Here is a 24,535-nt window from a genome sequence, read left to right on the forward strand (position 1 = left end):
GGACCAGATAGTCCTTCAGACAAAGAACTTTCCTCTGCAACAGTGCACCCCAGTACATATCTAAACCTTTTTTTAAAAAAAGATGTTTTTAAAGCTTTTGCAAAAATGTTTTTAAAGATGTTTTGTTTTAATATGTTTTTAATGGTTGTTTGCTTTTAATATATTTTAAAGTCTGTTTTTATGATGCATTAAAATGTTTTTAGTGCGTTTGTTTGCCGCCCTGAGCTCCTGCTGGGAGACAGGATGGGATATAAATCTAATAAAATAAATAAATAATATATACTCAGAAGTAAGCTCCATTGGGTTCAGGTAGAATCATAGAATCATAGAGTTGGAAGGGGCCTTGTAGGCCATCGAGTCCAACCTCCTGCTCACAACAGGAAATCCACAGCTAGAGCATCTCCTGCAGATAGCTGTCCAGCCTCTGCTTGAAGACATCCAGCGAAGGGGATCCCACCACCTCCCTAGGCAGTCGGTTCCATTGCCGAACTGCCCTTACTGTCAAGAAGTTCCTTCTAATGTCCAACCTGAATCTACGCTCCTGCAACTTAAAACCATTAGACCTAGTCCTACCCTCTGGGGCAGCAGAGAACAAATCTGTACCCTCCTCTATGTGACAGCCCTTCAGGTACTTAAAGAGTGCAATCTTGTCACCCCTCAGCCTTCTCTTCACCAGACTGAACATGCCAAGTTCCTTCAACCTTTCCTCATAAGACTTGTTCTCCATACCGGCTATCATCCTCGTCGCCCTCTTCTGAACCCACACTAACTTGTCTATATCTTTCTTAAAATGAGGCGCCCAGAACTGAACGCAGTATTCCAGATGAGGCCTGACCAATGCAGAATATAGTGGGACTATTACTTCCCTCGACCTGGAAACTATAGCTCTGTTTATGCAGCCCAAAACCGCGTTTGCCTTTTTTGCCGCAGCATCACACTGCTGGGTCATGTTCAACTTACGATCCACTACAATTCCAAGGTCCTTCTCACACGCACTACTGCTAAGCCGGGTATTTCCCATCCTGTACCCGTGCATTTTGTTTTTGTGGCCTAAATGCAGAATCCTGCATTTGTCTTTATTGAATGTCATTTTATTAATTTCAGCCCAATTTTCTAGTCTATCCAGGTCCCTTTGGATTTTATTCCTGTCTTCCATTGTGTTAGCTATCCCTCCCAGTTTCGTATCATCCGCAAACTTCATAAGGCTTCCCTCCACCCCATCATCTAAGTCATTGATAAAAATGTTGAAGAGTATCGGCCCCAGGACAGAACCCTGTGGCACTCCACTCGAGACCTCCTTCCAGTCTGAAGCAGAGCCACCAACGACCACTCTTTGAGTACGGTTTTCCAACCAGTTGTGAATCCACCTGACAGTATTTCCATGTAGTCCGCATTTGACTAGTTTGCTAATCAAAAGGTCGTGGGGGACTTTGTCAAACGCCTTGCTGAAATCTAGATAGATGACATCTACAGCATTTCCACCATCTACTAAGCTAGTGACCCGATCAAAAAAAGAGATGAGATTAGTTTGACAGGATTTTTTCTTGACAAACCCATGCTGGCTCCTTCTAATCACAGCATTGTCATCTAGATAGTTGCCAATGGACTCTTTTATTATCCGTTCTAATATCTTTCCCGGTATTGAAGTCAGACAGACCGGCCTGTAATTCCCCGGATCTTCTTTTTTACCCTTCTTAAAGAGCGGGACGACGTTTGCTCGTCTCCAATCCTCCGGCACCTCTCCCGTTCTCCAGGATTTCTCAAAGATGATGGCAAGAGGTTCTGAGAGTACATCCACAAGTTCCTTCAATACTCTGGGATGCAGTTCATCAGGCCCTGGAGATTTGAACTCATTTAGGTTAACTAGGTATTTCCTGACTATCTCCTTATCAATCTCGAACTGCAGTCCCGACCCCTTACTGAGATTGCTACCGATGCAAGGTTGCACACTGTTCCCTTTTTGGGAGAAAACGGAGGCAAAATAGGTGTTGAGCAGTTCTGCTTTTTCCTCGTTATCTGTCAACATTTTGCCATCTTCATTGAGCAGCAGTCCCACTGTTTCCTTGGTCTTTCTCTTGCTTCGAACATATCTGAAAAAACCTTTTTGTTGTTCCTCGCTTCCCTCACCAGCCTCAGCTCATTCTGGGTTTTAGCTTTCCTTACGCTATTCCTGCAAGCCCGAGCCGCTCGTCGGTACTCTTCCTTGGTGATGCGTCCTTCCTTCAATTCTTTATACATGCTCTTTTTTACTTTTACCTCCTCCACCAGTCTTCTGTGTAGCCACATTGGCTTTTTCCGATGTCTTCCATTTTTCTTCCTCTTTGGAATTGTTTGCGATTGTGCTTTTTGTAATACGTTCTTCATGAACTCCCACGCTTCTTGGGCTCCTTTTTTCTTTAGTCTATCTAGCCACGGGATCCTACCCATCATTTCCCTGAGCTTGCTAAAATCGGCTTTCCTGAAATCCAAGGTCCATGTTTGACTATATTCTTCTTTGGCTTTCCCCAGAATCCCGAATTCCAGCATTACATGGTCACTTTCCCCCAAGGTACCGACCGCTTTAATTCCCGTGACCAATTCGTCTGTGTTAGTTAAGATCAGGTCCAGGATTGCCAATCCCCTTGTTCCTTCTTCTACTTTTTGAAATAGGAAATTATCAGCAAGGCCCATCAGGAATTTGTTGGAGGCTTTGTGCTTTGCAGAGTTTGTCTCCCAGCAGATATCCGGATAGTTGAAGTCCCCCATCACTACTACTTCTTGCCTCCTTGAGATTTCAGAGATTTGTTTGAGAAAGGCCTCATCTACCACCTCTTCTTGGCCAGGGGGTCTGTAGTAGACACCTACTACCATGTCGGTTTCATTTGTTTCTCCATTTATTTTTACCCAAATGGTCTCTACCGGACCACTTTGTTCACTGTCTTGGATTTCCATAGAGGTGTATTTGTCTTTGACGTATAACGCTACTCCCCCTCCTTTTCTGTTGCTTCTATTCTTTCTGTAGAGTTTATATCCTTGAATGGCTATATTCCAATCATGGGAGTCATCCCACCAAGTTTCTGTTATCCCTATGAAGTCATATTTGCCTTGATGCGCTAAGACTTCAAGCTCCCCTTGCTTGTTTCCCAAGCTCCGCGCGTGTCCCAATTGGATTCCTCCGTTAATATACCGTGAGCTTTGCCATGCATCCCTTTCTCTCTCCCAGTGTCTCCTGTACCCAAATCCTTGCGTTTACAACCCGCTGTCTTTGGATCGGTCTTTAAGCTATCATCTCCATCCCCCAGAGGCTTTAGTTTAAAGCCCTCTTAATGAGTTTTGCCATACTTCTGCCCAAGAGATTCTTCCCAGTCCTCGTGAGGTGCAGCCCATCTCTTGCCAACAGTCCCCCCTCCAAGAAGCTTAGACCATGGTCCCAGAATCCAAACCTCTCCCGTTGACACCATCTGCGTAACCAGTCATTGACCTGCAGTATCTTCCTTTCCCTTTGTAGTCCTCTATCCTTCACGGGAAGAATTGACGAGAAGACCACCTGTGCCCCCAAATGCTTGACCTTCCTACCCAGAGCCTCATAGTCCGAGGTGATCTGTTCCAAGGTGTTTCTGGCCGTGTTGTTTGTGCCCACATGGATGAGGAGAAAGGGGTACCTATCTTGTTTCCCAATGAGCCTCGGCAGGTTGTCAGCGATGTCCCGGATGCGTGCCCCAGGGAGACAACAGACTTCCCGATTAATTTTGTCCGGCTGGCATACCAGTGCCTCTACCCCCCTGAGCAATGAGTCTCCAACCACCAACACCCTCCTCTTTTTGCCGCGAGCTGTGGTTGCATCAGCTTCCGGGGTGTGGAGTCTTCCTTTGCAGTCAGTGTCTCTTGATGCAGGTGAGTTTGTTGAGGCTCTTCAGAGGTGCTGTCTGCCGAGAGACACTGAAAGCGATTTGTTAGTTGCATCAGTTCTGAATCCCTCCTGTTTTTCCTTGCCCTTACAGTGACAGTCCTCCATGGGGATTTGTTGCTGTTGCAGTCCTGTTCATCCTTGTCACTTTCTTCCTGTACTTTGTGTCGCTCCCTTAATTCCTCTTGTGTTCTATCGAGGAAGTCCTCATCTTCTCTGATAAGTCGCAGGGTGTCTATGCGTTGCTGCAGCCCCCTAACCTTTTCTTCTAGGAGCGCCACCAATCTGCACTTGCTGCAAGTGTAATCGCATCTGGTTTCCGTTAAGAAGATGAACATAGCGCACACGTTGCAGGTGACAACAACTGCTTGATCCCCCTCCATTTTATGTTTGTTGTTTCCTATTTCTGTTGTCAGTGGCAGTCTTGATGTTTCTCTTGCGAGTGCCAGGAATTAGTTGAACGGATTTTGGTTTGGTTTTTTGGTTTTATTTAAATTTGCGCGCCATAAGGTGATGGGAAAGAAAGTATGCAGATGAGCTGTTTACCTCACCAGAGCTCCGCCTCCTCTCTTGGCCAGCTGCCTCCCAAGTCTCTCCGGTCTTTCAGGGTCAGAAATCCCAAGTCCCTTCTCCCTTGCAGTGAGTGGTGCCGCTGAGCCTGATGGGAAAGAAAGTATGCAGATGAGCTGCTTACCTCACCAAAGCTCCGCCTCCTCTCTTGGTCAGCTGCCTCCCAAGTCTCTCAGGTCTTTCAGGGTCAGGAATCCCGAGTCCCTTCTCCCTTGCAGTGAGTGGTGCCGCCGAGCCTGATGGGAAAGAAAGTATGCAGATGAGCTGCTTACCTCACCAGAGCTCCGCCTCCTCTCTTGGTCAGCTGCCTCCCAAGTCTCTCAGGTCTTTCAGGTAAGTGTGTATTGGATTGCAGCCTAAAGCAGGATACATGACGACCCTGTGTGCCTACATGGTTCCTTTGGAAAAGTGCAGCTTCCCTACATTCTAGCTTCGGAATGACAAACTTGCTCCCAAGGGCTATCACAGTGGCATGCTCTGGGAAGGAGCGTGGGTGACAATATTCCACTAAATAAATACGCAAGTGCAAGGATTATCAGTAGTACAACAGGGACTTCCTCCCTCTCCTTCCCCTGTACCCCAAAATAGGAACAGTCTAGAAATGCCCTCTTTTTTAACAAGACATGCCAAAAAGGCAAAAAGAATAAGGACAATATAGAAGCACTGATTTCGGCCCACCCACCTATACACTCACTCACTTGCACTGACTACATTTTTCTTATAACTGAGCCACTTAGATCTTCACAATTTAGATATTGCCACCTTTTATTTTCCAGCAGGGGTCTTGAGTCTTATAGGATCTATGTGGCATGCAAAGGTTTAGCAGGTAAGGCTAGAGTTTCCACCTCTTGACAGAGAACATTCTGACAGTGACAGCTGGTAACGCCATGTCAGTGGCACAGTGGAGTCTGCTCTGGGTTTTAATCCTAACTTTCAAGGAGCCATCCAAGGGGCTCCTTGAAAATTCAGATTAAAACCTGGATTGGATTCCACTGCCCCACTAGCATGGAACCACCAGCTGCCCAATGAGGCAATCCCACGACTGAGCATGCTCAGTGGCAACGGAACATAGAAACATGGGAAGCTGCCTTATACCAAATCAGACCATCATTCCATCTAGCTCAGTATTTTGTACGCTAACTAGCAGCAGCTCTCCAGAGTTTCAGACAGGAAGTCTCTCCCAGCCCTACCTGGAGATGCCAGAGGTTGAACCTGGGACTTTCTTCATGCAGAGCAAATGCTCTACCACTGAGCTGTGGCATGGAATGCCACTGGTGGGGAAAAAGAATACCAAATTGTGAGGGAGGATGGAATGTAGTATGCTGGAAGAGGGCATGGCTGACTGCCTGAAAGATTGATCAGGAGCACTTCACATTGCGACATTTTGTTGCAAGCCCCACGTGACTTTCCTAATGTCAGTTTGTAAACACTAATGGACTGTTGCACCTCCTCTATTGCATGATGTGGCACAAATAGCAAACTCTGGGTGCCCAATAAATAATGTCAACGTTAGTCAGCGTGACCCACATACTCAGCTGTTCAGTCATTGTGACCCAGAGAAATACTCTGGCACAATATGTGCAAGTCTTTCAGACACTGGGAGATGGTCATGTTCTTCAAAATAACTCTTGATGGGGTTTGGACTGTGGAATCTGAGTCAAAGGTTGAGAAGTCATTATTTATGGGATTTTGAGCACCTCTAAGCATAAACCGTATCCTGGTATATAATAACTTAATATTTCCAGAGTCTGATCTCTGTTTTTTCAAAAAAAATTAAGAGAGGAGATTGGTGCAAGGCTGTTTGAAGGCTTAGGTCTGTCAGTGGCTACTCTAGGGCAAGAAAATGACAGCCTATCAAAAAAAGCTTTGTTCTTCATTACATATTTCTTTCACTCATCTTGAAATTATACATAAAACTGTTTTAATTGCTTTTGTTTCCATTGGTTTTTATATGAAATTGTTTTTATTGTTAGTGTTTTTATTGTTAAATTGCTTCAAGTTATTTTATTGGAAGAGTTTCGCAAATGGAAATAAACAAACAAATATTTCCCCGTCATGTAGCTCAGTGTGGCATACATAGAATTAAATTCACTAACAGGCAAAAAAACCCTTGCGATTTAAGAACGTACCTATAGCCAAGAGATATTTCTATCAAACTTTAAAAAGCAGGGAAATTGGGCAGCTATAGTGAATGCCCCAGGGGAGCAGGAGACCTGACCTCCTCTCTGAGATATTGGACTGCCCTACAAATTTGTCAAAATGCAAACACAATTTGGGTTGTTGTTTCACAGTCCAATCCACTTCCTGTGTAGCTTGGAGGAATTTGGTAATGTGCCTCTGAGCATATGAGGAGTGGTGGCAACACCTGCCATCACCAAAGATGAATTACATTTTTGTATGTTTGTTGGTGTTCTTACTTTGCTTCTTTTCTGTGTTACCACTGTTTCTACTGGTCTATTTTTGATACTCTGTTCATAGGGTTTTCGTGGTAAGAGGTATTCAGAGGTGGTTTACCATTGCCTTCCTCTGACTTTGGATGCATCTTAGTCTGGTGTCTCAGCTTTGACCATTCCGCCTTGACTGCCCCTGATAGGAGTCTAGCTTCTTGATCTAGACTCCTGACGGCATTGCTGTCAGCTTCTTCAACACTCTCAAAGCCCCTCACCACGTTTAGGTGTGCATCCTAGAGGGATTCATAGGATTCATAGGGTTGCCATAAGTTGTAATAGACTTGTAGGCACATAATAAGAACTGTTTCTACAGAGAATCTAACCTAGAAAATTATATTTCTCTCATTATTCATCTGAAAAATGTGTCAAATTTATTTTTATTAATTTCAAAGCCTTTTTATAGATCAATGTCATATGATGGTGAAGAAGCCTTTTGTGTTTCAAACTGGAGGTTATGCTCTATTTCTATTTTGGGCATATTAACAGTTGAATCTGAAACTGCAGTTTGATGTAAAATCACACAGATTACAATATGTTGCTACTTAAGCAATTACTCTGAATGTAAATGTACTGCCTTCAAGTCAATGCTTTCTTATGGCAACCCTATGAATAGGGTTTTCATGAGGCAGAGAGGCAGTGAGTGGCCCAAAGTCACCCAGTGAGCTTCATGGCTGTGTGGGGATTTGAACCATGGTCTCCCAGGTCATAGTCCAACACCTTAATCACTATACCACACTGGCTCTGTCTGTTGGAAAAAAACAAACTTGGCCTGTCCAAGATGCATGTTTTCAGCCTGCTATGCTTAAACTACTCCACATAAGGAAAGGTGGGCATGGTCAATTTAAAACAGAGCACACCTAGAATTTTGCTAGAATATATTGCACCTCCCACTGTTTTATCTTGTGCAAACAGACACTCCTCATGTCCACTAGAAACTATTCTGCAGAACAGTCAGTGCCATTATTCCACAATTGTTTTTGGAGCTTTTTTTTAGTGTTGCAAAGTGTTGCTGTATTTCACATATTCACAGAAACAGAAGTAATGTATTTCACATATTCACAGAAACAGAAGCAAAAGAGAATGATTTACTATAGGAAACATCACTAAAATTGCAAAGTAAATCAAACATTTTTAAAGTGACTATCTGAACTCTATCAACTGTCTTAATATTGTTGCTTCCTCCCTGCTAAAACAAGATCTGCACAGCACATGTCTTGTTTCTGTTATTTGGGCTGATTGCAGGTGTTGCCACCACTCACCATATGCTCAGAGGCACATGTTACCAAATTCTTCCAAGCTACACAGGAAGTGGATTGGACTGTGAAAGACCAACCCAAATTGGGTTTGCATTTTGACAAATATGTGGGGCAATACAATATCTCAGAGAGGAGATCAGGTCTCCTGCTCCCCTGGTGCATTCACTATAGCTGCCCAATGTCCCTGCATTTTAAGGGGAGAGTAGAGGGAAGGAAGAAGGGGAGAGAGGGGAGCAGAAGGAGTGGGAGGGGTAAAGATGGGATCGGAAGAGGAGGGGGAGGGGTGAAGGAAGGGGAGGGAAGGGGCAAAAGGGAGGTGATGGGAGGGAGGAGGAGGGAGGAGGAGGGGAGGGCAGGTTTGATCATTTGCATACTTATTGAGTTCAGTGGGATTTATTCCCATGCTATCATGCTTGAAAATGAATTGGACTGCCTTCAAGTTGATTCTGACTTATGGCAACCCTATGAATAGGGTTTTCATGGTAAGCGGTATTCAGAGGAGGTTTACCATTGCTTTCCTCTGAGACTGAGAGGCAGTGACTGGCCCAAGGTCACCCAGTGAGCTTCATGGCTATGTGGGGATTTGAACCCTAGTCACCCAGGTCATAGACCTAGCATAGGTAAAACTGACTGAGGGGGAGGGGAGGGGAAGGGAGGGATGAAAGTAGTGAGAGGGAAGAGGCAAGAGGGAGGGGATAGAAGGGGAAGGAGCGGAGGGCAGGTTTGACCATTTGCATGGTTTTTGAGTTCAGTGGGATTTACTCCCATGCAATCATGCTTAGGATAGGTGAAACTGACCTGGAGGAGGGCAGGAAGGGGAGGGGGAGGGAGAAAGGGGAGGAGAGGGGAGGAAAGGAGATTGGGTGGGTGGGTGGGCACAGAGCAGAGGGGAAGCCCCTTTCCAAAAGGAAAACATTGTCAACGGTATCATTCTTTTTCAGGGTTTCCCCCACCTTTTTATTCTACAGCAGGCACATGCATCCTCCCACCTAAATTTAAACCAAAACTGTCACTGGCCACATCCACACCAGATCTTTATTTCACTTTACACAGTCATGGCTTCTCTGAAAGAATCCTGGGAAGTGTAGTTAGTGAAGGATGCTGAGAGTTGCTAGGAGATGCCCATTTCCACTCACAGAACTTCAGTCAGAGCAGGTGATTGCTAAACCAGTCTGGCCACTGGAGCTCTGTCAGTGGAATAGGAGTCTCTTCTCAGCACCCTTCACAAACTACACTTCCCAGGATTCTTTGGGGGAAGCCAGGACTGTCTCAAGCCAAATAAAGATCTGGTGTGGGTGTGGCCCCCTGATTAGGCAAGCTCAGCAGCTGTGAGTCTGGCTTTTAGAACACTGACAGTTGGTTCTTACTGAGTGTGCCGGACTTTATTATTGAGTTCCATGCAAAATTTCTTAAACTAATTAAAAATCAGCCAGGCATTTTTTAACTTTTAAACTGTGCAGAAGATGAAGGTCAGAATATGGGCAAGGTCAGTAATGGGATGACAGGTACTCTGTGACCATTGCTGATTTTTAATGAATTTCAACAGATTATGAGAACTCTGACAGAAAAAAGTCCAAAAGGGGTCTGGGTTTTTCCCCTCTCTTTTTACACTTTGAATCCTTGATTCTCTCTGACTGTTTTGTGTATCACCACGAAAATTTAGAGGGTTGTTAAGCAAGCGTTTCTGAGTTCAGGACTATAAGCTTTGTAAGGTTTTGTTTTGAAATGAGCTTATGGGAAGCATCAGAATGGCATGGAGGTATTTTCCATTTAACATTGCGGAATGTGAAAAATCCATGCTGACTACAGTATACAGCCACTCTTGTGGCTGTATTATTAGTGTGTGGGTGGGAGATTGCACTGGATCCCCTTCTAAACTTCTCTGAGCTTCTAGCAGAAGCCAGATACAAATACATAAAGCACTATTAGGTTCCACTGATTTTAATTAACGAGTTAAACATGTTTATTCATTCACTTCACATGTACCTTGTGTTTGACTCTGGGCTGGTTCAAACATAATGGAGAACCAGGGTTTCCCATTACATGAATGTGCCACAGTGAGACTGGGACAACTCTTGCACTCTTGTGGCTGTAATAACATATTCCAGTATTTAGGTTCAGACTATTTAGGTTCAGACTATTGTTCATTGCTTTTTTCTTCCATGTACCTTCAGTCCTGTGACACATCACATTTCTAGCTCTGGTGCTGGCTCCAGTATCAGGAATATAGGGAAGTGCTTCATACTGAATCAGACCATTGGTCTATCTAGCTCAGTGTTGTCTACACTGACCAGCAGTGGTTCTTCAGGATTTCTGGCAAGGGACATTCTAAGTCCTATCTGGAGATGCTGGAAATTGATCTAGAGACCTTCTGCATGCAAAGCAGATACTGTGCCACTGAACTATGGCCCTTCCCATTCTGGGCTCAGTTCAGCCCTTGATCCAGAATGGTTATGCCCCTAATTCCCACCCACCTATCCACATGTCAGAATGCATTGGAGGCTTCATTGTCAGTGGGGCAGTGAATCAGCCCTGGGTTTTAGTGCAAACTTAGCACCTTGGACAGCTCCTTGAAAGTTTGGACTAAAACCAAGAACGGGTTCACTGCCCCACTGACATTGGAGCCTCCAGCCTCCACTGCCCTCTCCTGCAGAACGCAGTGATCAGTTAGGTATGTAGAAGACGGAACAATGTTTATAAAATAATAAAGAATACTGCTTCTAAAGAAAAACAACATACCTGAGGGAACCCCTCCTTTAGGTGGGAGGGTGGAGTTCCCATTCTGTGATCTGCGGCAGCGGGAGCTCCCAGGCACCCCCTGTCCCACCCAAAGCCAAGTAATCCAGGCCACTTGGTTCTGTGAGTTTTTTCTTTTTATTAAAGTTACAGCAACTTCAAAAGCCTTTCGATTCATTCACTAGTCTATGATTTCTAAGAGCTAAATTCCCTGGCTAACTCTGTCTAAGCATGTCTTCAAGCTACAGACGTTGATGCAGCAAAGACACCCCTCTTCGTGCACCTCCTTAAGAGGGCTTGATTTTCACGCGAAGTCTCTCACTCCACCTTAAAACCAGCCATTGCTCTTTGTGCCTCAGAACCCTTTGAGAATGGGGTGAAAGGGGTTGGATCTCAGCTTCCTCCTCTGACTGGTGGGGGCTAATGGACAGTTCAGGCATGGGAATCAACTGGGCACCCAGCTAGGGATCTGCAATCTGAGAAGAAGCTCCTGAGTTGTGGGTGAAGGGCATGTGTCCATAGTAACAGTCTGTGCTAGCCTGCACTGTGCTTCCATGGGGGGGTCAGGAGCAGAGGGAGCTGAGGAGCTCTGTGAATCCATCCTGTTACCTACCCCCTCCAGGTTCCTAGTCCAGGTACTCATCCTCTGATTCACTCTTGACTATCTGTCTCCCCTTTGCCTGGCTCACGACACCCCGATACAGGCATCTTGGGCTTAAATAAGCCCACCTGCCCGTCTCACCTACCTGTCACATTAGTGCATCAGTGGACATGCCCCTCGTGCGGTGCACACATGCCTAACATCACCCAAGATGGAGGTGAGGGCATCCCTAAGGAGTTGACACCCCCACCGCCATCTTGGATGATGGGAGATGTGTGCACACAGTGCGTGGGGCATGTGTACTGACATGGGAGGTAGGTGGGGCAGGGGAGCCCATTTAAGCCCTGCACCACCTGTCTCAGGAGGGGGTGTTGGGGTGTAGAGCACCACAGGCTTGGAGCAGGCTGATGTCCAAGGGTCCAGTCATACCCAGCACCGGCCCCGCTTACGTTCTTTTGATTGCAGAACATTCTTTGGGATATATTAATCAAGGAGAGATGGGAGGTGTTCATATTTGTTGTATACTTTTCTGTTTTACATTCACAGCAGTTCCAATTAGCCCACAAGACAGCTGTTGTGTGTGTGAGGGGATGGGGGAGATGTAGGAATTGGTTTCCCTTAATAATGATTTTTTTTAACAGGGCGTAGTTAATCCTGTAAGACTTATTTATATAACCCTTGAGGGTTTTCAGAGCATATATTTATTATTCTTGCTATGGAAGCTGCTTTGAGGTCACTTGGTGATGAAAAGTGGCATACAAATATATTTAAATAAATGTGTCCCGGTCCCGGTTTAGATTCATTTCACACACACGTATGCATACAAAAAGAGAGAGAGAGAGAATGAAGCACTGTAACAGAATTTATTTTGATACTGGTGAAGGTGGAAAACTGGTGAAAGTTCATTGAACCAAAGTTTTTACCTAGGGCCTTTGGACGCCCCCACCGCCATCTTGGGTCATCCAGTGGGATTCTCCTTATGGTCTTACTATCATCTGCTAATTACTGCTCATAAGGTGGTCATTCCTAAAAAAAAAAAAAGAGGATTTGCAGCACCCAAAGAGAGGAAGAAGGAGGATACAAATTTCATTACACTTGCATGTGGCAATTCATATGTATATATGCAAATGTAGAAATAATCTCGCCATAGCAGGGAAGACTCCAAGGTGACTTGTGTGCCTGCTCAGTCTGCAGACGAAGTGCTGCTGCATAACTTTAAGGTCCCTCCTGCTCTCTTCTCGGATGGTTCCTCTTCTTTAAACCAGACTTGGAATGAACAGTCCTCAAATAGAGGACTGCCCTCTGACAAACCATAGAACTCTGTAAAGCAGGGCACATGGCCACCCTAACTTCACATCAATCCACTTCTAACAGTGCAACTGCAGAGGGCAGCTGAAAAGTTGATCCTGCTGATAACAAAGGAGCACCGAGACAGAACGGCCAATTGCAGAGCGCAACTGCATTTGTTGCTGGGTTGGTATTTTCCCTTTCAAAAACAGGAAGGCAAGAAATGTATATGAAATATAAAGAGATGTTCCTTTTCAGTATGACTGACAATGGCCTGTTGTGGGTAATTACCAATTAATTACCAATTAGTTGGGGGGGGACTCCTGAAAGGTTTGTCAGTTGCTCAGCACAGGGCAGAAGATAAGGAAGGTGGTGCTTCCCAACAAAAGCTCAGGCCGTGATAAACTTGCGCAAGTCTTTAAGGTGCCACAAGACTATAGTTTAATGAGTTTCTATCTCTTCTCCCCAGCAGTTGGCACTTGCGGGAAGGTGCACACTTTGACTTGAAAGCAGTTGCACTTCAGTCTCTTGACTCTTACTTAGAATTTCCTTTTGGTCTTTCAAAATTCATGTTTTCCTTTCTCTGCTTCTGAGAAACCTAAACTTACTCTGCTGCTGTTGTTGGGCAGAGTTTCCAATTCCGTAGCGCTCTCCTCAGGCCTGGGCTTAATCCTCATTCCCACAGCTTCTTGACAGATCTCTTTATGATTCACTTTCTCCCTACACAGCTGTCTTCGCCTGCATTTAATCTCCTCTTATTCCTGGAGGCTTCGTAGCTTCAGGCGAGGGGGAAGAAGTTTCTGCTACCCGGCTTTAAGAAGCTCTTTGCTGATTCCTCTGGCTGTGTGGCCTACTTCACAGGTTTGCAGCTCAAAGTTGATCTCACTTTTTTCAAAGTACTGCTTTCCTGTCATTTTATTCTATTTAAATGAAAGCAGTAAATGTTTAAAGGGATGGAAATGGACTGCCTTCAAGTCGATCCCAGCTTATGGCTACCCTATGAATAGGGTGTTCATGGTAAGCGGTATTCAGAGGGGGTTTACCGTTGCCTCCCTCTGAGGCTAGTCCTCCCCAGCTGGCTAGGGCCTGCTCAGCTTGCCACAGCTGCACAAGCCAGCCCCTTCCTTGTCTGCAACTGCCAGCTGGGGGGCAACTGGACTCCTTGGGACGATGCCGCTTGCCCATGGCTGCACAGGTGGCAGGGCACGTAACTCCTGAGCCACTCATTGTGGGGGTGATCTTTTGCTGGCCCTTGACACCCAGGAGACATGAACGGTGATTAGAACTCACGGACTCTGGATTCCCAACCAGGCTCTCCTCCCCACTGTGCTATACCAGCTGTGTCTTATCTTTAAATCCTCCAGTGTATTGTGGAAGTGGGAATTCACTCCCATAAGAGGCAATGACAGCTACCAACGTGGACGGCTTTAAAAGAGGATTAGACAAATTCATGGAGGATAAAGCTGTCAATGACTACTAGTCATGATGCTATGCTCTACCTCCATGGCCAGAGGCAGCATGCTTCTGCATGCCAGTTGCTGGAAACTGCAGGAGGGAAGAGTGCTCGTGTACTCTGGTCCTGCTTGTGTAGGGTTGCCATATTGCCCGGTTAGCCGGGTTTTACCCAGATTCTATCCATGCCACCCCGTGCCTGCTTAGTCCATTAGGTGGCCCGGATTCTCAGCTTTCATTTTTTTTAAAAAAGCTATTCTCTAGCCCTTGTGGATCCAGAGATAGAAGGCAAAACGTGGAGGCAGTTTTCTGCCCATTTTGCCCAGACTTCCAATGCAAAGTATTTAGAGTTTTCACCATAGAGATGACCAGGGCTTTAGAGTGACTCCAGTCTCTATCCCTAAAGCCCATAAGCCTACGTCACTTCACTTCCTTGCCTTTTCTTTTAGAGCTTTGGCGAGCGCACGTGCTACTCACAAGTAATTTTTTGTTGTTACCACAGGCGCCCTTTGCTTGGTCAGGTTGCTATGGTGAGTCCAGGGGATGGTGTTTCTAGCACGTGAGCCAAGTCATGCCGCGGACCCTTGGGAGGGGGAGACTGGAGGCTCCTGAGTCCCAGGCAATGTTCAACCCAAAGGGATTAATGTAAGAGCATACTTTAGTCATAGAGGAAGTCCTGCTAATCTCTTGTCTAGTCTACAAAATCAAGTCTAAAATCCTCTCACAAATTCTATAAAAGATTTAAAACCTTTTATCTTGGGTAACTCTAATATCACACCGATGTTCTACATAGACTTTGATTCGTAGTTTATAATAACATTCTCCTGTGTAGTACACTGCTACAAACTGCATTGATCACATATTATAACCATTCTGCCCCTGTGTTATCCTATAGGTTTTTTTTAAACGAAGCTAAAAAGATGAGTAAATATTAAATGTAGAGGGACAAAAGAGATCTTTTTAAAGAAACAGAATAAATGTGTTGATTACTGTAGTAGAATATATGATCAGATTGTCTCTTTAGATATACTATTAAATGTACTTTAGATGTGCTTTTTGAGACTAGTAAACTTGTATCATTTACAGTGCAATCCAATACATGTCTACTCAAGTAAGCTCCATTGGGTTCAATGAGATTTACTCCCAGGTAAGTGTGTATTGGATTGCAGCCTTAATTATTTTTTATAATTAGATTTTCAAATTAAATTAGTTTGTTAGATTTTCTATGTATTTTTTTTAAGAGATAAGTGGAGTAATTCAAATAGATTTTGTTCATTTTCTCTCACTACCTCATAATGAGGATATGATCAGAATTTCCCATAGCCCTGGAATATATTGTCATTGTTCCCGGTTAAGGCTATTCTGCCTGCCTCATTTAGCATAGATGTTCAGTGAAAGTTTCACAAGTCAGTGAGAGATATTTCATATATTTTAGAGTCTTCTGTACAGACCAACATCATGATAGAGAATTAGTAAGCTACAACAGATGTTAAAGAAAATTTTGACTTGTTTTTAACAGTGGAAGGGCGGATATAAATCCTCTTAATAAATAAGTATTCCATAGTATTGGAAACTAAAGACTAGGCATTTAAGGCTGAAAATGTAAGTTTTTTTAAAAAAAAGATTCCTCGTATCCTCCCCCAGTTTTTGGTGGTAATTACTAGGCACAAAAACAAAACAACTGGACAATGCAACCATTAATATACTTAATTTACATAATTGCATAATATGCACATTAGAAGGCCTGGATTTGTGGAACTGGAATATGGCAACCCTATGCTCGTGGCTTACTTCGGCATCTCATTGGCATCTTTGAGAAAAGGATGCTGGACTAGATGGGCCATTGGCCTGATCCAGCAGGCTCTTCTTATGTTCTAAATGTATAGGAACATAGGGAGCTGCCTTATACCAAGTCAGACCATTGGTACATCTAGCTCAGTACTGTCTACACTGACAGGCAGTGGCTCTCCAGGACTTCAGGCAGGGGACATTCCCAGTCCTATCTGGAGATGCCAAGGATGGAACCTTGGACCTTCTGCATGCAGAGCAGAGGCTCTACCACTGAGCTGCACCCTGTGACGGTCCTTCCCTGGCTCTCCCTGTCAGGTTACTACCTGCTCGTGGCTACTGCCTGTCACTAGGCACCACCAGGGACTCCACCAGTCCGGACCATCCTTTTTTATGGTTTCTCTCTCCGCTCTAGCATAGACCTCACCAGATCCCCCTGCTAGGCAGCACCACCAGTCACGTTCTATAACCAGTATCCCCAGAGACTCTGCCTGAGTCTCTCTCAATCAGGTTACCTCTGTGACTGCGTGCTCAAGCTGTCCCACTCCCTTTGTATCAATGCAGATACATATATTTCTGATTTGCTCTGAATACTTGTGGTGTTATTCTTCCCTTCCCCGCTGCCACCATTTGTTATCCTTCAGCCTTGGTATTTACCTTACCCTCCCTTCTGGTCTGTGAAACCCCAGCCAAGGATCAGGCCTTTGGTAAACCAAAAGTATTTATTAAATAACAAAGATAACAAGATTACTTTAAAAGGCACTTAAGCATATGGTTTCATCTATTCCTGAGGTACTGGTCTTAGTATTAATCCGAACTCCACACTCTCCTCTCATAAACCCACCAAAACAACCCACTACCATCCACCTCACATCCACCTTCCACCTCACATCCACTCTTATTCTCTCAAATTCCAACTCCCTCTGTTTTTCCTTCTCTGCACCTTCTATCCTCAATCTCTCAGTTTCCAACTCCCTCTGTTTTTCCTTCTCTTCCATTTCAAAGACCCTCTGCTTGTCTTTTTCCTCAGCCTCCCTCCTCAACTTCTCAGTTTCTAACTCTCGCTGTTTATCTTTCTCATCAGCCTCCCTCCTCAATCTCTCAGTTTCCAACTCATGCTCCCATCTCAACTTCTCTCTCAAGTACTCTATATAAGCGGGATTGCTTGAGTATCCTTCTGGGGTCTCTTCCCTGACAGGTTGTTTTTGCTGGGCAGTTGCAAATCCTATAAGTGCTACCCTCAATTCATCTACCCCTTTACCCTCATGAGGTAAATTGAATGTTATGCACTTCTCCACCAGCTCCTCTCTTTTCATTTTTATGTATTCAGCCATGGTCACTCACTCTTTGCCACACACTCTTTGCCAGTCACTCTCACAAGTAATCTTGTTTTGCTATTTCTGTTTGCCACACCACTGTTCTGGATTCTCTAGTATTCGTATCTGGATTCTCTGTTGTTCGTATCCCACCGCTGTGCTACCACATCCTTTCTGCCACCATTATATGGTCTGGGTTTAAACTCTCTTGATGTTTTCCCCACCCAGCCAGTTCTGTTGGAGGCAAAGTGATCCGCCATCTCTGCGGCCTCCTGCACCGATGTAGGGGAACGGTCTTTGACAAGGAGCCTTATTTCTGGTGGTAACTGATGGAATAATTGATCCAGTATCATGAGGCTTTTCACCTCTTCCACTGACTGAGCTTTGGCACTACTCATCCACTTTCCAAATATATCCATCAACTTCGCTCCCAGTTCAACAAAAGACCTCCCTGCTTGGATCTGACAGTTTCGGAATAACTTTCTAAAATAGTCAGGTCCCAGTCTGAACCTTTTGTATACTGCCTCTTTAAACTCAGCATAGGTGATGGGCTTGTCTGAGGGGAAATATTGGTATACCTCAGCCAATTCCCCTTTGATCAAGTTTGATAAATATTGCATATATTTATCCTCTGGTAGCCCCCACAATTGAGCTGCTTTTTCAAAAGTGCTGAGGTAAATCTGTGGATCTTGTCCAGGCTCAAACACTGCAAAGTCTTTTGGTGTAACTTTTATTTTTGTTTCATTTCTGTCCTTTCTTGTTTCATCAGAATGAAACCTCTCCCTTTCAAACTTTAACTTTTCCACCTGTAATTCAGCATCCACAGTCTATATAAAATCCCATTCTCACACACAACTTGATTCCTCAGTTTGTCAGTGAAAGGAATCTGTTGGGTCAGGGCTTGTTCCTTTATTTGATTCAAACTGGTATCCTTATTCAGTTCTTCTCTGAAATGCTCTGTCTCTTCCCCAGAGACCAGTTGATACAGTTTGTCTCCTTCAGCAGGCCTGCCAAGGGTTGCTATGGGGACCTGAGACTCGCAAACAGATTCCACCCTGTTTCCTTCAGCCCCCCATAACATGGCTTCTGTTTCTCTGCCAAGTTGCTGTCTGGTCACCACATATATTTTCCCTTGTGCCCCCATAACATCTCTTCCCAGTATCACTGGTTCTTGTTGTTGGGCATTAATGCCTACTTTATATCTGCCCTCTCGGCCTCTCCACGCCATTTTCACCAGGGCCACAGGCAAGCTTTCTGGTTGACCCCTCACTCCTTGGATATTCACCGTTTCCTGAGGTAATATTTCTTCAGATTTTATTAAATCTGGCCTCAGTAACGTCTGAGCGGTACCAGTATCAAGCAATGCCCAATAATTTGCCCCTTGTACACTCACTTCCTCTCTCAGACTTGAATCAAGGCCTGTTACTTCTGTCCAGTTTATCTGGCAGAACTGAACCTTTTTTGTGGTTAGTTCTTTTGATTCTATTTTTACTGCCCTTGCCAGAGCAGGATTACTAATGGGGTTGGCAACCTCACATTGAAAACGTAGGTGCCCCGGTCTACCACATTTGTAGCATAATTTCTCCTCTGTTTTAGGGTACACAGATCCACTCTGGGGTGTCCTGTGCCCTTCAGATTTTACTGGAGGACTGGCTGAAGGAAACAGGGTGGAATCTGTTTGCAAGCCTCAGGTCCCCATAGCAACCCTTGGCAGGCCTGCTGAAGGAGACAAACTGTATCAACTGGTCTCTGGGGAAGAGACAGAGCATTTCAGAGAAGAACTGAATAAGGATACCAGTTTGAATCAAATAAAGGAACAAACCCTGACCCAACAGATTCATTTCACTGACAAACTGAGGAATCAAGTTGTGTGTGAGAATGGGATTTTATATAGACTGTGGATGCTGAATTACAGGTGGAAAAGTTAAAGTTTGAAAGGGAGAGGTTTCATTCTGATGAAACAAGAAAGGACAGAAATGAAACAAAAATAAAAGTTACACCAAAAGACTTTGCAGTGTTTGAGCCTGGACAAGATCCACAGATTTACCTCAGCACTTTTGAAAAAGCAGCTCAGTTGTGGGGGCTACCAGAGGATAAATATATGCAATATTTATCAAACTTGATCAAAGGGGAATTGGCTGAGGTATACCAATATTTCCCCTCAGACAAGCCCATCACCTATGCTGAGTTTAAAGAGGCAGTATACAAAAGGTTCAGACTGGGACCTGACTATTTTAGAAAGTTATTCTGAAACTGTCAGATCCAAGCAGGGAGGTCTTTTGTTGAACTGGGAGCGAAGTTGATGGATATATTTGGAAAGTGGATGAGTAGTGCCAAAGCTCAGTCAGTGGAAGAGGTGAAAAGCCTCATGATACTGGATCAATTATTCCATCAGTTACCACCAGAAATAAGGCTCCTTGTCAAAGACCGTTCCCCTACATCGGTGCAGGAGGCCGCAGAGATGGCGGATCACTTTGCCTCCAACAGAACTGGCTGGGTGAGGAAAACATCAAGAGAGTTTAAACCCAGACCATATAATGGTGGCAGAAAGGATGTGGTAGCACAGCGGTGGGATACGAACAACAGAGAATCCAGATACGAATACTAGAGAATCCAGAACAGTGGTGTGGCAAACAGAAATAGCAAAACAAGATTACTTGTGAGAGTGACTGGCAGAGAGTGTGTGGCAAAGAGTGAGTGACCATGGCTGAATACATAAAAATGAAAAGAGAGGAGCTGGTGGAGAAGTGCATAACATTCAATTTACCTCACGAGGGTAAAGGGGTAGATGAATTGAGGGTAGCACTTATAGGATTTGCAACTGCCCAGCAAAAACAACCTGTCAGGGAAGAGACCCCAGAAGGATACTCAAGCAATCCCGCTTATATAGAGTACTTGAGAGAGAAGTTAAGATGGGAGCATGAGTTGGAAACTGAGAGATTGAGGAGGGAGGCTGATGAGAAAGATAAACAGCGAGAGTTAGAAACTGAGAAGTTGAGGAGGGAGGCTGAGGGAAAAGACAAGCAGAGGGTCTTTGAAATGGAAGAGAAGGAAAAACAGAGGGAGTTGGAATTTGAGAGAATAAGAGTGGATGTGAGGTGGAAGGTGGATGTGAGGTGGATGGTAGTGGGTTGTTTTGGTGGGTTTATGAGAGGAGAGTGTGGAGTTCGGATTAATACTAAGACCAGTACCTCAGGAATAGATGAAACCATATGCTTAAGTGCCTTTTAAAGTAATCTTGTTATCTTTGTTATTTAATAAATACTTTTGGTTTACCAAAGGCCTGATCCTTGGCTGGGGTTTCACAGACCAGAAGGGAGGGTAAGGTAAATACCAAGGCTGAAGGATAACAAATGGTGGCAGCGGGGAAGGGAAGAATAACACCACAAGTATTCAGAGCAAATCAGAAATATATGTATCTGCATTGATACAAAGGGAGTGGGACAGCTTGAGCACGCAGTCACAGAGGTAACCTGATTGAGAGAGACTCAGGCAGAGTCTCTGGGGATACTGGTTATAGAACGTGACTGGTGGTGCTGCCTAGCAGGGGGATCTGGTGAGGTCTATGCTAGAGCGGAGAGAGAAACCATAAAAAAGGATGGTCCGGACTGGTGGAGTCCCTGGTGGTGCCTAGTGACAGGCAGTAGCCACGAGCAGGTAGTAACCTGACAGGGAGAGCCAGGGAAGGACCGTCACACACCCCTTCCCCAAAACATCTTTTCCTAAATGCAGGAAGGGACAAAGTGACATAGCTGTGTCTTCTCCTGCCTCATCACCAAGGCTAATGAATGGCCCAGGACATTTTGCTGCCTGAGGCAAGTGCTTCACTCTGCCTAGTGGTAGGACTGTCCTTGCTAATCACTCCTCTATCCTGTTGCTCCCTCCTTTTTCATCTGCTTTGGCAGGTTTGTTGATGAGCTGTAAAGGGGGTAATGATAGAGAGACGGAAGGGCCAGGAGTAGGGATCGGCAAGCAATTCAATTCAGTCTGCATTTCATCTTGAATCTATCAAGTTTGCACTATCCGAAACAATATGAGAACCAAAACACAGCCATCCTTCAAAATTCAGACTTCTCTGAATTTTGCAATGCAGTTCTCTAGCCAAAAAATGTTTACAAAAATGTGTATGCTAGGAGAAAGTGTACGTAAAAATGAATATATGGGTGAAAATAACATACATAAATGCATTATATGATGAGATACTGCTTGTAAAAATTAGTATATTCATCAAAACTGCCTACAAAAATCTGTTTATTAGGAGAAATGTGCACTAAAATGCTGAAGAAACTGTATGATTTTTTTTAAAAAAAATCCATGCATTGCTGCAGAAATGTGAGAACTTGAATTTAAGATCAGAAAAATGAGAAACTGAGAGAACTGGAATTGGCAAAACTTCCCATCCCTAGCCAGGAGTAAGTGTGGTTGCCTTGTCTTCCTCTGCACTTGAGCCAGAGTGGTGTAGTGGTTGGAGTGTCAGGCAAGGACTGGGAAGACCCAGGTTCGTATTCCCACTCAGTGGCTTAATGCATAGACATCTTAAGCAAAACTCACAACTAGAATGGGGTGGTGGTGGTGGTGGTGGTTACTGCTGCTGCTATGGTCAGCCTTCAATTTTGGCATCAACTTTACCTGCACCAAGAGCAAGGCCTCGGGCTGTCAGTATTACACAACTGGTCTACAGCGATTCCTGCTACATTGGAGAGGGTCCATTTTTCCCCATCCCATTGCATGTCACTCTGAGTTTGCTCTCCCTCTGTGGCTGACAGAGGATTTAACTCACTGTTGGCAGAAACGCATTGATTCTGTCACTTGGTGCAAGAAGCATCATCCTTTTTCTGGCAGTGTAAACATCTTTTGTGCCCCTGAAGGGACCAAAATTCTTTGGCAATCTGGCTTGACTAACAACATGACTTGGATCCAAAGGATTTTCTTCTGAGGGAAATCCACAGGGGTTCTGGATCAGGTGCACTGAGGTGGAGGCTCTGTTTTATTCACCTCATCAGAAGCCATCCTTGAGCCTCAGGAGAAACTCTAGTTCAGCCTTTCCCAACCGGTGTGCCTCCAGATGTTGTTGGACCACAACACATTGCTGGCTGAGGCTGATGGGAGTTGTGGTCCAACAACATCTGGAGGCACACTGGTTGGGAAAGGCTGAACTAGTTCATCATGACCAAACTAGAGAAATGCCACCTTTAGAGGAAAAGATCAGCTGATGAGACTCCTAGATGATTTGATGAAAAAGCCAAAGCTGAATAGACATTATGGGTGCTTCCAGACAACATGATTGTTGAGCATTTGATTGTAGAGAGGTTAGATTACAGCTCCATGTGCACTATACATTTACAGCAATATCAAATCATTGTGAACAGCCCTGGCTTCCCCTAAAGAGTCCTGGGAACTGTAGTTTGCTAAGCGTGCTGAGAGTTGTTAGGAAACCCTGATTTCCCTCGCAGAACTACAGTTCCCAGAGTTCCCTGGGAAGAGGGGTTGATTGTTAAACCACTCTGGGGGGAAAGGCCCATAGTTCAGTGGTAGGGTATCTGCATGGTTCAATCCCTGGCATTTTTAGGAAGGGCCGGGAGAGACGCCAGCCTGAAACCGTAGAGAGCCACTGCCAGATAGTGGAGACCAGCCTTTGCCAACCTGGTGCCCCAGCCAGGCTGATGAGAGTTGTAGTCCAAAACACTTGGAGGGCACCAGATAACAAAGGCTGGTGTCAATAACACTGAGCAATAATCTGACTTGCTCTAAGGCAGCTTCCTCTGTTCCTATGCCTGCTGCAATAATACTCTCTTCCAAGTCTGCTTAAATATGGACAAAGAGGGAGCCAGATTTACATTTCTGATACAATCACCCCACAGTCTGGGGGTCTCTGCCCATACCCACTGAACATCTATCAGTGGGTAGATGAAGAAGGGTCCTGAAGTCTGAGCAAAGTTCTGAAGGTGCTCATATGGGAGGAAGGAATTCCTAAAAGCAGAAGCTCTGCTGGATCAGGCCAGAGGCCTATCTAGTCCAGCATCCTGTTTTCCACAGGGGGCGACCAGATGCCCATGGGAAACCCCAGAGTCTGAGAATAAAGCCTTCGCCTGCTGCTGTTCCCCTGAAGCTGGTATTCAGAGGCATTCTCCCTCTGATCCTGGAGAACACACGTACATTCTCTCTCCGCCCCTATTATAATACACATTGCTTAGGTAACTGGTTGTCAGCAACAGCAATAAATCAGGATCTCAGGATCTAACTGTGAATTTTGGAGGGCAGTCAGAAAGCGCCCCTTGAGAGCATTTGTCCCTTACAAATGCAGAGAACTTGGACACTGAACAATTACGGGAGCTTGGCAGACATAGAGTGGATTTGATTAACAGTGCATTGCTGAAGTAAGTGCGTTGCAGCAACCGAGGGCAAAAAGAAGGGAATCACTCTGGGTACATAGGCCAAAAGCAATGCTCCAATCTACAAGCGATGTAGTCTACAAACTATGTTTTGTGGAAATCTTCTTGGAAGCTTATCAGGGATTCTTCAATAAGAAGAACAGTAAGAAACAGACATGCTTCTCTGAAAGGCAGCAGCCCATCTGCCCTGATCTTTATGTGCAATGGGTAGCTAAAGGGGGATTTTAGATGTGTTGTGTTGTTGGTAGGGATTGATGCATTTATCAGGTTTGGTGCACCACACAAGCAAGCAGTACTGCAGAAAACCACTAATGTGGACTGGCCCTAAGGCTAAACAGGTGCAGCTGAAGCAACTGCATATTGGTTCCTTGTTTACCCTTGCCTCCACTGCCTGCTTCTTCTGTTGTTTCCGTGCTGAATTTTAGACTGTAAACTTCTCAGGGCAGGGACCTGTCCTCCTACCCTTTGCAAAGCATCACACACTCTGCAGTAATAATATTTAGGTTGCAATCTTATGCACACTGTTACGACATGTGCTCTTGGGAACCTGAGTGTGTGCATTTGCCACCCTCATGTCCCATGAAACACACCTCCTTGAGAGGAGGGGATCTTTTGCTAGGGATAAAACAAGCGCTTTGCCCTGAAATGTGCTTAAATGGTGTATATATTTAACCCAAGAAATGCAGGTCCAAACCAAAATAAAGCAAAGCTTGATTTTATTGAGAGAAAGAGTAGGAAAGCATTACAGAATTACTTGGGTGCGTGGCAGCATTTATCATTAATATCCTAACCCATTCATAA

The sequence above is a fragment of the Rhineura floridana genome, chromosome 6 (assembly GCF_030035675.1).
Source record: "Rhineura floridana isolate rRhiFlo1 chromosome 6, rRhiFlo1.hap2, whole genome shotgun sequence".
NCBI classification, from domain to species: Eukaryota; Metazoa; Chordata; class Lepidosauria; order Squamata; family Rhineuridae; genus Rhineura; species Rhineura floridana.